At 39.3% G+C, this 16593-nt stretch overlaps 1 protein-coding gene across 22 annotated transcripts in view; it reads left to right on the top strand.

The window, feature by feature from the left end:
* FHIT (fragile histidine triad diadenosine triphosphatase) overlaps positions 1 to 16593 on the top strand; it is a 1487537-nt gene that overhangs the window by 389113 nt on the left and 1081831 nt on the right. For all 22 annotated transcript variants that reach the window (XM_074032605.1, XM_015445372.3, XM_065540869.1 and 19 more), the window contains one exon: positions 15235 to 15327. The gene's annotated coding sequence lies outside the window, so the exon portion shown is untranslated. The remainder of the gene's footprint in view (positions 1 to 15234; positions 15328 to 16593) is intronic.

Below are 16593 nucleotides of genomic sequence, written 5' to 3'. Positions count from 1 at the left end.
TAAAGCATTCGAAGTCCTGAACGAAATAATAATCAACAATCAAACCAATATCCTACAGCCAGTGAAAATATCCTCAAGAATAAAGAAGTCAAGATATTCCCAGATGTCTTGACTCACCATCGAGGTAAACTGAGACCCAAGATAGCCACCAGAACAAGACCCACAGATATTATACTTAGTACAATTCTTGCATGCCTTCCTTATCAAGTTTTCCCTTTTTAAACCCCTGCCTTCCCCCAAAATCAAAATGATTGGTTTGGGTGGGAATCCGACCATTTCCCCTTTACTAGTTTTGATTAGTAAAGTGACTTTCTTTCTACTTAACAAGACCTCACTCTTGTTAACTGGACTCTGTAAACAGTGGGCATCTGGACCTGCATTTGCTTACAATATCAGGAATGAAAGAGGAGATATCACTACAGACCCTGTAGACATCAAAAGAATAATAAAGAAATGCCATGAACAACTCTACACACATAAATTTGACAACTTAGATGAAATGGGCCACTTCCGTAAAAACACAAATTCCTACCATTCACCTATCATGAAATAGATAATATTCAAAAGCCCATAACTATTAAAAATGGAATTAATCATTTACAAAAATCCCTGAAAATATTTAGGCCCAGATGGCTTCACTGGAGAATTTTACAAAACATTTAAAGAATTCATAGGAGTTTTATACAATCTCTTCCAGAAAATATGAGAGAACAATTTGCAATTCATTTTAGGAAGCTGGTGTTACCCAGATATGAAAAAAAAAAAACAGTACAAAAAAGAAAAGTATATACCAATAACCATCAAAAATAGAGACACAATAATCCTTAACAAAATATTAACAAATAGAATTCAGGCTAAAAGAATTATGTACCACGACAAAATGGAGTCTATTCCAGCAATGCAAGGCTGATTCCACCACTCCTATTCAACATAGTGCAAGAAGTTCTAATTCGTGCAGTAAGGGAAGAAAGGGAAATACAAGGCATCCAGATGGAAAGAAAGAAAACTGTTAATATTTGCTGATGACATGATTTTCTACACAGAAAACCCTAAGTGATCTACAAAGATGAAAGAACACAAAACCAACTCTTACAACTAGTAAGTGGCTGGGTGTAGTGACTGATGACTGTCATCCCAACATGATGGGATGCCGAGGCAGGAGGATTGCTGGAGCCTAGGATTTCAAGACCAGCCTGGGAAATATGGAGAGACCTCATCTCTCCAACAACAACAACAACAACAACAACAAATGAACTGGGCCTGGTGATGCATGCCTGTCATCCCAGCTACTTAGGAGGCTGAGGCAGGAGGATTGCTGGAGCTCAGGAGGTTGAGGCTCCAGAAGGTTGTTTTTGTGCCAATACCTGTGTGCCACTGCACTCCAACCTGGGTGGCAGAGTGAGACCCTATCTCAAACAAACAAATGAAAAATTAATAATTGAGTTCATTAAGGTGGCAGGATACGAGATGAACTTTAAATTATCTATTGTATTTCTGTATACTAGCAATGAATCTGTGGACATAAATTTTAAAAATATAGTACAATTTGCCTTAGCTCAAAAATATGAAATACTTATATAAACCCAATAAAACATTTATAGAACTTGTTTGTTGAAAACTGTATAATGTTGATGAAATAAATTTTAAAAATCTAAATAAATGGAGAAAAATATTGTGTTCATGATTTGAAAGTCACAGCATAGTAAAGATACCAATTCTTCCCAAATTGATATACAGGTTTAAAGCAGTTCCTATCAACATCTCAGCGTGATTTTTTTTTTCATATATAGATGAGATTATTCTAAAATTTATACAGAAACAAAGGAACTAGAGTAGCTAAAACAATATTGAAAAGAAATAATAAAGTGGGAGCAATCAGTCTACCCAATTTCAAGACTTATTGCATAGTTACTATGTGGCTATCCTTGGAGTGACAGAAACATTGATCAATGGAACAGAGTAAAGAACCCTCAAAATTGACCCAAATAAATGTGCCCAATTGATCGTCAACAAATATGCAATTTCTCTCAATAGAAGAAAAAGGTTTTTCAACAAATTTTCCTAGAGCAATTGACAAAAGGGGAATGTCAAACTAAGTCTCACACCTTATATGAAAATTAACTCAAAATGTATCATAGACTTAAATGTAAAATATAGAATGTTTAGAAGAAGAAAACATTAGAGAAAAATCTTTGGAATCTCTGGCTAGGGAAAGAGTTCTTAGATTTGACATAAACACAATCCATAACAGGAGAAAAAATGATATATTGGTGATGTATTGGACTATATCAGAATTAAAACTTTTGCTTTGGCACTGTGAAAGAGTTTTTGTGGGGTTTTTTTGTTGTTGTTTTTTCCCCTCCTTTTCTTTTTTAAGACAGGGTCTCACTCAGTTCCCCAAGCTGGAGAGCAGTGGCATGATCTCGGCTTACTGCAACTTCTGCCTTCCAGGTTCAAACGATTCTCCCGCCTCAGCCTCTGGAGTAGCTGGGACTACAGGTGCATGCCACGGTGGCTGGCTAATTTTGTAACTTTTTTTTCCTTTTAGTTCAGACTGGCTTTCACCATGTTGGCCAGGTCTCCAGCTCCTGACCTCAAAAGATCTACCCTCCTCGGCCTCCCAAAATGCTGGGATTACAGGTGTGAGCCACCACGCCCGACCTAAGACCCTTTTAAGAGAATGAAAAGAATAACTGCAGACTGGAAGAAAATATTTGCAAACTACTTATCTGACAAAGGACGAGTGTTTAGAATATATAAAGAATTTTCAAACTCAACAGTAAAAAAGCAACTCAGTTAGAAAATAGGTAAAAGTCATGGCCAGACATTCTACTGAAGAGGTTTTACAGATGGCAAATAAGCACATGAAAAGATGTTCAACAGTATTAGCCAACAGGGAAATGCAAATCAAAGCCACAATGAGTTATCACTACAAACATATTGAAATAGCTAAAATAAAAGATGATGATAACACCAAATTCTGGTGAGGATGGAGAGAAATGGCCTTACTGGTGAGAATGTAAAATGTTGTAGCCACTCTAGAAAATGGGTTGGCACTTTCTTGGAAAATTAAACATGCACTTATCATACTCCTGGGCATTTATCCCAAGTAAACAAAAGATTATGTTCACACCAAAACCCATACATGAATTTTCATAGAGCTTTATCTGTAATAGCCCCAAACTGGACACAACTCAGGTGTCCTTTATTGGGTGAATGGTTAAGCAAACTGTGGTCCATCCATACCATTGAATACTACTCAGCAATGAACTATTAATACATGCAACTACTAGACTGAATCTTCAGTGAATAGATTAAAAGAGGGGAAAACTAACAATACCAAAAGATTACACACTGTATGACTCCACTTGTATAACATTTTTGAAATGAAAAAATTATATAAATGGAGTACAGATTTGTGGTTAAAGCTTAAGAAGGGGTGGAGTGGAAGGAAAGTGGGTGTGGCTATTAAAGAGCAGTAAGAGGATCTCTGTGATGGACACATTCTGCATTTTAGTTGCGTCATTGTCAATATCCTGGTTGTGTTGCTGTGTAATAGTTTTCCAAGATGTTACCATTGAAGGGAATTGGATAAAGTGTATAGGGACCCTCTCTGTATTTTTTCTTACAACCCTCATGTGAGTCTACAATTATATCTACAAGCTTTATATCTCATGTATATCTCATGTACACATGGGAGATACCCAGAGATATGAATAAATCTCAAATAGGTGGCTTTGAGTCTACAATTATCTCAAATTAAAAAAATGTTAATTAAGAAAGGGGAGGGGAGGGGGCCGGGCGCGGTGGCTCAAGCCTGTAATCCCAGCACTTTGGGAGGCCGAGACGGGCGGATCACCAGGTCAGGAGATCGAGACCATCCTGGCTAACACGGTGAAACCCCGTCTCTACTAAAAAAATACAAAAAACTAGCCGGGCGAGGTGGCAGGTGCCTGTAGTCCCAGCTACTCGTGAGGCTGAGGCAGGAGAATGGCACAAACCCGGGAGGCAGAGCTTGCAGTGAGCTGAGATCCGGCCACTGCACTCCAGCCTGGGGGACAGAGCCAGACTCCGTCTCAAAAAAAAAAAAAAAAAAGAAAGGGGAGGGGAGTATGAACAAAAATAATAGAGGAGAAGATCACAGAATATAATTGTAGAAGCTGCCTTAAAAGGCCAGGGACTGATGTAAAGGTGCGTAGAAACTGTAAAATCTAAACTGAGATTCTAGAAAGCATCAGGAATTTGTGGCACTGTAAATGTATGAAAGTGGGAATGAAGGAGTATTAAAATAACATTGAAAGAATAACAAATAACTGCTAATCATTCCCCAGAGTTCTTGCTCAACCCAAATAGCCTGGGAACTGCCTCTCCCACCTGCCTCTCTCCCTACTTCCCCAGGAGGAAGACTGGAGGGGTTGGACCAACTACAGGGAGTGTGACTGGAGTCACCATGCATAGTTGAGGATGGGTATAATGATGACAATGGGGGCTTAAGTGAAAGACAATATGATGGGGCTTCTGCTCTTTCTCATACTGAAATCTCAGAACAATGGCACCCAGGCTTATACCCCTAAGGCAGGAGATTGAAAGACATCCTTCTGGGGAATTTGACCGGCCCAAGGAAAGAGACCTATAAATACCAGCAACCAGGGCTTTTCTAAGCCAATCTCTCTAGAACTGTGTTGTCTAATATGGTAGCCACTAGCAACATATACGGCTACTGAGCATTCAGACTAATCAGGTTAGTCTGATTTGAGATGGGCCTTAAACGTCAAGTGCACTCTGAATTTTGAATGCTTAGCATAAAATATCATATTAACTTTTATTAATATGTTGAAATAACATTTTCGATGTATTGGGTTAAGTAAAAGCTATTATTAAAATAGTTTTTAAAATGAGTAAGAGACTGAATTTCTTCCAGATTCAAAACAGGAAAAACAACTTTTATGGTGCCTCAGTGCTTTCTTTTATTAATTGATCTAAAGCAGCACGTTTTCAACACAAAGGGAGTGATTAGCCAGGCAGCAGAAAAAATAGTGTGACCACATATATCTGACATACGTGATGTATCTCTTTCTTGCTGGTTTCTATTGAAGTTGATTTTTTTCAAAGACACAGTCTGCTGAATGACAGTAGGCAGGCTATCAGGGCATCCCTATGTATTTCATCCTCCCAAGTTTATGCTAAATTTGTCACTTTGGGTGAGAGTGACACAGCCATTGGGCATAGCAAGGAGGTTCTTTATGTATCACTTGGAGTGCATCCAATATGTTTTGGGTTGTCTAGTGAGTCATTCTGTCTGGATCAGAATCCAAGATCTGCAACTTAGTAACTGTGATTTAGGTCAAGTAATTTAACTCTCTTTGCCTCTGCTTCCTCATTGGTAAAACAGGAATCAAAATAATAGAACTCTTTTTTGTATTCTTATACATTTAGATAAAAAGTACAAAATAATAGTACTTTTAAGGTCATCGTGAAGATTGCATACTTTAACGTGGGGAAAAAAATGCTTAGATGGTGCCCAGCACATAGTGAGCATTATATAAATGCTGCCTATTATTATTATTATTACTATTAATTACTTGGGGCTAAGGACTCTAGTATTATCTCTGATCCTTAGGCCAGCTTGTAAGGTAAGTAGTGTTGTTATCTAAGATTCTGAGACTTAGAGAAGAAGCTGCTCAACTGGGCTACAAAGTCACTTCAAAACCTGAGGTTTTTTTCCAGTATACAATCGTGTCTCATAAATCTTAGCGCCCTATTGCTGAAAGAAGCCTTTTAGATCATCCTAGGAGGTTTCTGAACTTGTCTACAGAGTGAGTGGTTAAGGGTTGGGCTCTGGGGTCCAAAAATACCGTGTTTGAATCCTAACCCATCACTCAGAGCAGCTGGGTGGTCTTGGACAAGCTCTTGAACTGCTTTTCTCTAATGTGGTGTCTCCCTCATAGGTTGTTAGGATGATTAAATTAGATAATATATGAAAAGTTCTTGGCATACTAAGTGCTCCATAATTGTTATTTTTTATGATTATGGTTTTATTGTAAATATGAACTAAGTCTGAAGCTAGTTAGTGGCAGAGGTACAACTGGAACTCTGGCAGGTCTTTATATTCACTGCTCTCTCTTCTCCATTTTGCTATCTAATTGGTTAGTTTTCATTCATCCTTTTAGAGTCTACATTTATAAAGTCAGGGTTGTTAGTGAAGATTGTAGAAGAACATTTTCCAAGAGTTTTTTTGAACTGCCAAGTCCAGAGATTTATGATGTACCTTGGTGCTGAAGTAATTGGCTCTCTTAGTCTTGCATTATAAGAAGTTCTCTTTCAGCATATAAGGTTGAGAACCATAAGAAGAACTTTCACATTTTAGTAATTGCTTTATGAAATAACTTACCTCCTAAAAACATATGTTTTTCAGCTTCAACTCATCCCTTTCCTTTCTGTGCCATTTTGAGAATCTCCTCATTATATATAATCACAATCTTATGTTCTGAGTTTCTCCTTTTAACTATTTCCTCAAGTGCCATCACTTAATAATATTTTCTTTTCTGTTTTATCAACTAGTTGGGGAAGTGGTATACTTGTTAGCACTGATCAGTTTCTTAGGGAAATACAGAAATAATTTAATCTTAAAGATTTTCTATCTGTCATAGAATCTGTCATAAAAGATGCCTGAAGCAAGCTGTGCACTATTTACTGCCGTTATATCACATGTACACACAGTTCACGATTAGAGATTAATTCAGAAATTCTCATTAATATGTTAAGCTAAGGACAAGGATGAGATGTTTTAATACCTCCATAAATGTAACATTTGTTGTTTTTTTTGTGTGTGTGTGAATTGGGTTGCTTTGACTGTGAACAAGACAGATCTCTACTTCGCTCTAATAGCGATAAAATAGGTGTCTTCCAAATTTCTTCTAAATTGATTTCTCCTCTTCCTGATAGTTAACCAGATAGACCATATTATAACTTTTTGCTCTCCTATTGTGGAAGAAACCAGACTAATAGCTTTTCCAAAACAACTGAGAGAACATTAGGATGTGGAATTGCAAATATATTTCCATTTTGTCGTGAAGAAGCTTAATATTTTTCCCTGTTACTTAGACATTAATTAAAACAGTGACATTTCTCTACTTTTACTAGCACCAGAGTAAGAAAAGTAAATATTTTGTTATAAGAATCTTATTCCCTGACAGAAATCTCTAATGGTACCTTATAGTTCACTTACCACTCTCTTCTTTTGGTTTACATGGTTCTTCTGTTTGGCTATTGGGCTGCTTTCCAGTGAAAATCATGTTTTGATGATTTTCAGCTGCTTGTTTTAGTTATTTCCTCTCAACCTGGAGATTAGAGAAAAGTAAGTGTAGGGAAAGAAAAGTAATTTTCTCTTTACTCTTTGTGGTTGTTAGGTTGGGATAGACCCCGTAACAAGAGAAAAACAAACAGAAGTTAAAAATGTGTATATCTCATGTACACATGGGAGAAACCCAGAGATATGAATAAATCTCAAAGAGGTGGCCTTGAGTTCAGGCTCAAATACCATTGTCCACTGAAACAAAAAAAAGAAGGGTATGGGGGATAGTCAGTTGTGGAGGGATGCCCAGGAAAGTATGGTAAACATGGGTAAGGTTTGTTGTACAGATTTAAGTTGATGTCTTCTCCATTGGTAAGAGTCTCTAGTGATTTGGTCATCCTTCTCTTCCTGGTACAGAGAGGGAGACACCCTTACGAATAGAGATTTTGTAAATTCCCTTTACAAAAAGGTAACTTCCATTCTGTTTTCAGATCTTCTCCTGTAGCTGCAGTCTCTCAAAATAATCAGCTCAAAATAATCCTTATGCTAAAGAAGCATGTTGCGGGGAGGCATATTCTGGTCTACCAAGTTTCAATTCTTCACTGCTTATCATGGAGCCCAAGTTGAGCCAGGCAAGCTTTATATTCTTCATCCATCTGACAATCAGAAGTTATTAAATGCTTTCCATTGAGCACCATGTTAGGTACCACGAATACTACAAAAAGCACATTGGACAAAGATCTTAAGAAACTTGAGAAACATGACCATCTTTAGTAGTATAAGTTGGTAGGCCCATGAAATAAACCAAACTTGGTTGTAGGTATCCAGCAACTAAGAAGAAAGGGAATTATTTGACTTGTGTAACATTCCTTGTCTGACCAGAGAAAGCATTCCAGTTTTTCCATGCAGGTGAAATCTCTCTGTGATCAAAAACAAAGGGGTAATTTATTGGTTACAAAATAAATATTGACTTTGGTGTGGTTTTCAAACACAGGAGTAGGTGTTGGGAGGTAAGGGTGCGGGCATAGATCATAACTGTCTTTACTATTGTGTTTCTAGAGTTTGACTCAATGCCTGACTCATAGTAGGTGCCTGTCACATAGTTGTTAGATTTCATTGAACTATTCAGTAGATCATTTTGCACTGACTTTTGATAACAATGATAAAGTGCTGTAAACTCCATGCCTTTGAATATTGTTGTGTCTCTCTCAAGAAAGCCATCCCTTGTTCTCCTCCTTCTCATCCTTCAGGTCTCAGGTTTAATTTAAGTTCCTTTGTTTTAGTATCTCTTAGAGTGATCCGCTCCTTTGTTTTTTGTTTGTTTTGTTTTGTTTTTGAGACAGCGTTTCACTGTTATTGCGCAGGCTGAAGTGCAATGGCATGATCTCAGCTCACTGCAACCTCTGCCTCCCGGGTTCAAATGATTCTCTTGCCTCAGCCTCCCAAGTGGTTGGGATTACAGGCACCCACCACCATGCCTGGCTAATTTTTGTATTTTTAGTAGACACGGGGTTTTGCCATGTTGGCCAGGCTGGTCTCGAACTCCTGACTTCAGGTGATCCACCCACCTCACCTCCCAAAGTGCTGGGATTATAGGCATGAGCCACCGTGCCTAGCCTGCTCCTTTCTTTTAGAGCTGTTCCCTGAATTTCAAAGATTTCACTTCCTATGGGAGCCTTTGACTCATGCCCATCTCCCCCAATAGCTTCCAGGAGGATTAGATCACCTTTGTACCCTAGCCCCTAGCATTGTGCCTGGCACTTGTTATACTTATAAAAACTTTGTTAAATGAACAAAAGTAATTAATTACTAAACAATGTAGTGAGTTGTGTTTTAATGAGCTTTGAATGAAAACTGAATAATGGATTACAATAAAAGTAAGGTTAAACATAATAATAATGATGGCAATGATAATGATGATAAAAAAGGTGAATTCTAATCATGTGCTGGGTTCTTTACATAAATTATCTCACTGAATTCCCCTAACAACTTAATGAGGAAGCCAAAGTTATTATCCTCATTTTACCAAACAGGAAAATGAGCATGGAGAAGACAGATGATTACTTGGGTACAATCATGCAACTGTTTGGTTGATAGAGCCCGGGATTCAAACCCATGTCCTTCACCACTAAGAAAAATATCTCCCTATGCTATTTTGCTAAAGCATTCTCAAGTCCACAATCTGGAGGAACAGAATTATCTGTCCTCATGTGTCCTGAGTAGTGTGACAAGTTACCCTGTGACAACCCAAAATAGCAACAGTCCCCCCATCATTTCACAGTGAGGCTTCAGCCTTGTTTCTGTCCAGGAACAGAAAATGTAGCACCAGAGGCCATATGTTCTTTCCTTTCGCTATCAGCGGGGCTGGAGAGAGATGTTCTTATCACCCATCTCGTTTTAGTGCACAGCCCCCTAGCTGAAAGCCCTTTGCTGCAGTTCCATTTATAAGGAGTATCACGTACTTCATTTGTTCAATTGAAAACCCGATGTTTATTGCAATGCAGAGCAGCCACATTATTATAAGTACTTACTCAGACAAATTAAATGATTCAGTGTAGTAGCTCTGAAAAGTCTAATTTCCATGTGTGGAATCATGTTTATTGACACTCAAATTCAAAGGCGCAAAATAGCATATTTACATTGGTAACTTATTCATAACATTCCTTTACTACCTTGCTCGTTTTATTGTTAGAAACCAATCCAAATCCCATTTTTAGGATGACACGCACAAAAGGATAATATTGAACTATTGTAACTGTGATGGAGGCCAAACAGTGAGAGCAAATCCAGCATTTTACTGGTGCCTCCTGCCTTCCAGTTTCATGTATTGGGATTTGGGGATGGCCAGATTTTTCTTTAAAGGTTTGGTTGTTTCTTTTTAAACATACAATATTGACCCAGGAGGAAGCATTCAGGTCACTTTGGGCTTTCACTTCATGATTACTGAACTTTCCTGCAAGCTTTTTTTGCTTCACAGACTCTCTCTCCAGGAAAAGAAGGAACATTTTTCACAATTCTAGCCCCTTTCAAGAATGACCTCCTTGGCTCAAAGAGGATCTTGCAGTTATTAGCAGCAAAAAATGAATTATCCTAAAGCAAACTCTTTTCTTTTTTAAGAAAAGATTTCATTTTGTGGGGGAAAACCTAATCTCAAGTCCTAGAACATGGAAGGTTAACGACCAACTTGCTTTAAGGAGAGAAATATGACGAGCAAAATTGCCAAGTCTGCCGAAGTACTAATCAAGCATATTGTTCCCTTGATTCTAGAAAATTGCAACGTGCTTTTAAAAAGGTTGAAAAGATGTTCATGGTGTACTCTTGGTTTACTTTGTCTGTAAATGTGTGTTCCTGTGTCCTGTAGTGTTGGTGGTTCCAGGGCCAATGAGGAGGTGGTGAAGACCATGGCTGCTTGTGGTGTTCTGGTGTTCCCCTGGCAGAGAGCTCCTTGTCAATCCAAATGACAGATGGTTCCCTCTGCTGGCTGAACTGAAATTCAGCCCTCCACACTGAGACAGTCTGGGAGGAATCACGAATGGTCTCACTGATTATTAAAACACAGTTTTGAGTTTCATCTTTAAAAAACTAATCTCGACCAGCCCGACCAACATGGTGAAACCCCGTCTCTACTAAAAATACAAAATTAGCCGGGCGTGGTGGTGCGTGCCTATAATCCCAGCTACTTGGGAGGCTGAGGCAGGAGAATCACTTGAAACTGGGAGGCAGAGATTGCAGTGAGCCGAGATTGTGCCATTGCACTGCAGCCTGGGCAACAAGAGCAAAACTCCGTCTCAAAAAAAATAAAAATAAAAAACAAACAAACAAACAAAAAACTAACCTCATCTATCCCCATGTATGATTAGCTTAAGTGCAGTCCAGAACTGGTAACTCCCTTCCTTCCTTCCTTCCCTCCCTCCCTCCCTCCCTCCCTCTGTCCCTCCCTCCTTCCTTCCTTCCTTCCAAATCATTTTCACCAATAATGTCCTGTCCTTCCCTCCACCCTCCACTTTCTTTGCTGCCTCTAACCCCTGCCCAAAATTCCTTACCATAATGGGATGTATTTGACTAGTCCATTGTTTATACTTTTACATACATATATGTGAATCCACAGCAGCAGTACCCAACTTTTTGGCACCAGGGACTGGTTTTGTGGAAGACAATTTTTCCATGGATGGGGAGTGGGGGATATGGTTTCGGGATGAAACGGTTCCACCTCAGATCGTCGAGCGTTAGGGTCTCATCATAAGAAGCAGGCAGCCTAGATCCCTGGATCCTCGCATGCACAATTCACCATAGGGTTTCTGCTCTTATGAGAACCTAATGTCCCTGCTGACCTGACAGGAGGCGGCGCTCAGGCAGTAGTGCTTGCTTGCCCTCCACTCACCTCCTGCTGTGTGGCCCGGTTCCTAACAGGCCACAGACTGGTACTGGTCTGCTGCCTGGGGGTTGGGGACCCTGATCTACAATGAATACATACTATTGTGTTTGTATGTTTAACATTTTCCTTTGTGTTGCTTTTCTGCCCATGACATTTATGAAACATCCACACTGATGCCTATAAAACCAATCTATGCTTTTTAACAGCCATAGGTCCTTTAATCATATAAATGTAGCATATTTTATTTACCCATTTGCCTTTAAGGGTGACTTTTAGGTCATTTCCAAGTTTCGTTAGACTGAAAAAGGTGCTGCAATAATTATTTTAGTACATATCTCCTTATATGTGTGTTTCTTAGCCCTGGTATAACCCCCAAGAAGAGTCACTATGCCATGGCATATGTGTAATGTCACTTTTGATAATATAGTAAAATTGCTCAATAGAATAATATACCAATTCATGATTCTGCTGGAAGTAAACTAGAATAATATGCTATTTTTTCTCATATCTTGGACAACACTGAATTGTGTCAGTCTTTTTCATATTAACTAGTCTGACAGAAATAAAGTAGAATCCCATTATTTTCATTTGCATTTTCCTCATGTTTAGTTAGAGTATTAGTCGGTTTTCATGCTGCTGATAAAGACATACTGGAGATTGGGCATTTACAACAGAAAGAAGTTTAATGGACTCACAGTTCCACATAGCTGAGGAGGCCTCACAATCATGGCGGAAGGCAAGGAGGAGCAAGTCACATCTTACATGGATGGCAGCAGGCAGATAGAGAGCTTGTGCAGAGAGACTTCCGTTTTTAAAACCATCAGGTCTCTTGAGACTTATTCACTCTCATGAGAACAGCATGGAAAAGACCCATACCCATGATTCAATTATTTCCCACCAGGTTCCTTCCATGACACATGGGAATTATGGGAATTACAATACAAGGTGAAATTTGGGTGGGGACATAGCTAAACCATATCAGTGAGGTTAAGCTGCTTTTCTTATGTCTATGGTCCATTGTTTCTTCTTTTAATCACTATTTAAAAAAATATTTATTTATCTTTTTCTCTTTGTTGATTTTAGGCGTTCCTTATGTATTCTGCTTATTCCCTGTTAAATATGTTGCTAATATCTTTGGCTAGTCTGGCATTTGAGAAGATAATTTATTCAGATGATCAGTACAGTTAAATTGTTATGGTTTCTAAATTAATTCTATGTACTATCAAGAAGTCAGGCATATTTCTATCTGCAATCTATTGAAAATCCTTTTGGATCTGCTTTCAAAATATTTTGCAAAGGACTGATCAGTTTTCACTATCCTGTGTGCTACCTGGCTAGCACCTTTATTCACCAGGATAACTGCAGGAGCCTCCTAAGTGGCCTTGTTCTTCAGTTTATTCTTTCCAAACAGCCAGAGAGAGCTTATTAAAATGTAAGTCAGATCTTGGTTCACTTCTGCTCAGAACTAGGCAATGGCTTCCCACCTTGCTCCAAGTAAAAGCCTAAGTTCTTAGAGTGGCCCATAAGGTCCAGCACCCTCCAGCTCCTTGTCATCACTCTGACCTGGTTTCCTGCCACTCTCCCCTGGCTATTCCAGCCACACTGGCCTCCCTGCTGTTCTAACATACAAACATGCACCTGCCTGGGATGTTTGTACTTTCTGTTCCCTCTGCCTAGAATTTCTTCATCCAGAGCCATCATCATGGCTGTCTCCTGCACCTCAAATCTTCCCTGAAACATTACCTTTTCAGTGAGATCTTTCCTGACCTCCTTGCTCAAAAATGAAACAATCTCCCCAAACACACTGTATTGATTTCCTAGGGTGGCAGTAATTAAGTACCATATACTGAGTGGCTTAAAACAACAGAAATTTATTGTCTCATAGTTCTGGAGGCTACAAGTCTGAAATCAAAGTGTCACCAGGGCCATGCTCCCTCTGAAATCTGCAGGGAAATCTTTCTTTGCTTCTCCCTAACTTCTGGTGATTCGCCGGCAATCCTTGGCTTGCAGCTACATAACTCCAAAGCTACATAACTCCAATGTCGGCCTTTGTCCTCACATGGTGTTCCTTCTCCCCTGTGTCTCTGTGTCTTCATGTGGTCATCCTCTTATATCCAATCATATTGGATTAGAGGCCCGCCCACCAAACTCCAGTATGACTTCATCTTAACTTAAATAATTATATCTGTATCAATTCTATTACCAAATAAGGGCACATTCTAAGTACTGAGGGTTAGGACTTCAACATATCTTTTTTCCTGATGGGGAGGGGTTAGGGGAACAGAATTCAACCCATAACACTCACCACCTCCCTTCCTGCTATGTGTTTCTCCAGAGTCCTTAGCACTATTTAAGCAATCACGTATTTTCATATGTATCTTGTTTGTTTGTCTCCTCTACCAGAAGGTAGACAGCATCATGGTCCCGATCTGGGACCATTATGTTCACTACTATAGAGAATAGTGCCTGACACCTTAGTAAAATCTCAACAAATATTTGTTAAATGAATGATCATCTGCTTTCAATTACTACATTGAGCTGACCATGTAACATGATGTGGACCAAAATTATTAGATTAAAAAAGGAAACAATTACCTCTAAATGAGATCCTAGGGAATGAATTGGTGTTTATGATATTTTTATTTCAAAGAAGTGTACATGAAGGAAACCCAGAGGTAGAGGTCAGAGCAGTGAGGAACCAGCCAGTTGGGGGATTAGTGCATTGTCATTGAGTGATTTATGGGCAGCAAGGTCTCAATAGCCTCCCTGTCACTTGTCCACTTTGGGGTTATCCCTGCAAGTAAGGTGGGTCATGGGGCTTTCACTTCACCCTAGCATCTAACATGTGCCAGAAACTGTGCTTGGTGCTTTATTCTTATTTAGGAAAAAAAAATCTTCTTCATAAATGTATCCTTCAAATATTATTATACCCGTTTGATAGAGATGGAAAGTGAGTCTCAGCGAAATTGAGCAGCGACATAGGACATAGCCGTAGTAAACACATTACTAGGATTCAAACTCAGGCCAGTGGGACCAAAAAAACCCATGTTCCTTTGCTTGTCAGATTCCTTCAGATTCTGTGGACACCAGAGTTTCAAGGGAAAGTGAGTAAACTGGCCCACACATGATGCTTCATACAAATGACTTGGCATAGACCATCAGAAAACCAGAGAAAGACTCTTCCCACCAGACACATGGGTCAGCCTTATCTCTTTGCAAAATGGAAAGCCCCAGTGCCAGGACTTTGCAGTTCTTGAAGAGGGTCAAATGATGCGGCTGAAACAACCCTGGACTAGGAATCAGAAATGAATAATTAAGGCACGGTTCTGCCCCTTTTCTTGTGTGATCGTGTATGAACCACTTATACCCTTTTGAGCCACAGTCTCCCATGTGCAGACTAATGACAATGCATACAAAAATCACATATGTACTTCCATTCTGCCCTTTTAACAATACCTGTGTGGCAATGCTCAGTATTCACGGTGAATATTCCTAATGAAATTGAACCTAGAGCCATCTGGATCACTTCTGAAATAATCATCTGAATTCCTTGTCCTTGGTGTAGGTGTGCTGGGAATACCTGCCTGCTTAGACCTTCTGTAAAAGCTCTGTGCATCCTGCCACTGAGGACTCCGAAGAGGCAGCAGTCTTCTGAAAGGTAGGGTTTACTTAATTTTGATTTTTTTTTCAAAGAGTTGAAATAATTGACCTGCTATGAGTACTCTTATAATAGTAGTCATGTTCCTATGTACATGTAAAATAGAACTTTTAAAATGGTAAAATTTCAGGGCTAGATTCCCTTGGAGAATTTACCCTCTTTCGACTTCTATTTGTAGCTGCCATTTTAAAAATTGGGGTATAAATATTATGTCAGTTAAATAAAAGAATGATGACTTCACTTTCTGAAGAAAGCATTCCCCTTCTTTTCCATGAAATGTAACTTACCTGTTACCTGATTGACATGCCATTATATTATCCTTTCCCCAGCAGTTACACATATTTAATAATTTTTATGTGTAAAAAGTAAGGTTAAACAGTTACAAAGTCAAGTTGTTATGTTTTGCATGGCTTTAAGAATGCTAGTGGAATGGAAATGAAATTAGGAGCAGCAGGAGGAGGCTCTGTTATGAAACAGAATTCCTTCCACGGCATGGCACCGTTCGTGGTCAGAGGAAGTCCTAGTGGCATATACTGGGATGGACAGTGAAGGGTAGGTCTTACAAAGAGGCTTTAAGTTAGAGTAAAATAATCACTTGTCTGTATGTATCTTTGAACGATTTCACTGGATATGTTGAATATGTATTTTTAAAAATAGCAGCAAAGGGCCTATAATCCCAGCAATTTGGGAGGCCGAGATGGTGGATCACTTGAGGGCAGGAGTTTGAGACCAGCCTGGCCAACATGGTGAAACCCCGTCTCTACCAAAAATACAAAAATTAGCCAGAAGCAGTGGTGGGTGCCTGTAATCCCAGCTGCTCAGGAGGCTGAGGCAGGAAAATTGCTTGAACCCGGGAGGTGGAGGTTGCAGTGAGCCAAGATCGTGCCATTGCAGTCCAGCCTGGGTGACAGAGTGAGACACTGCCACAAAAAAACCCAAAATAATAATAATAGCAATAAAGTAGGAGCAATGCACTAACCTGGTAATCTCTAGCATGTCGTCAGGGGACCGTGCTCATGTAACCCCTCCCTAGGACTCATATTTACTCCTTTCCTTTTCTGTCACTTCATCTCATCTTTACACCTTTAACAATATCTCTCATTCCCAGGTCTCAGACAATTTAACATGTATAATAATATGTATATTGAATAATCCTATGTGCCAGAACACAAAGATACTATGCTCCTTTTTCTGCTTCCAGTTGAGACCCAGTTTCCTGTATCCACTTTACAATGTCAACCAGCTTATCCTTCGTGCCGCCTTCCC

This window comes from Macaca fascicularis, chromosome 2 (assembly GCF_037993035.2).
Source record: "Macaca fascicularis isolate 582-1 chromosome 2, T2T-MFA8v1.1".
In the NCBI taxonomy this organism is placed as follows: Eukaryota; Metazoa; Chordata; class Mammalia; order Primates; family Cercopithecidae; genus Macaca; species Macaca fascicularis.
This window is presented reverse-complemented; position numbering and strand designations above follow the sequence as displayed.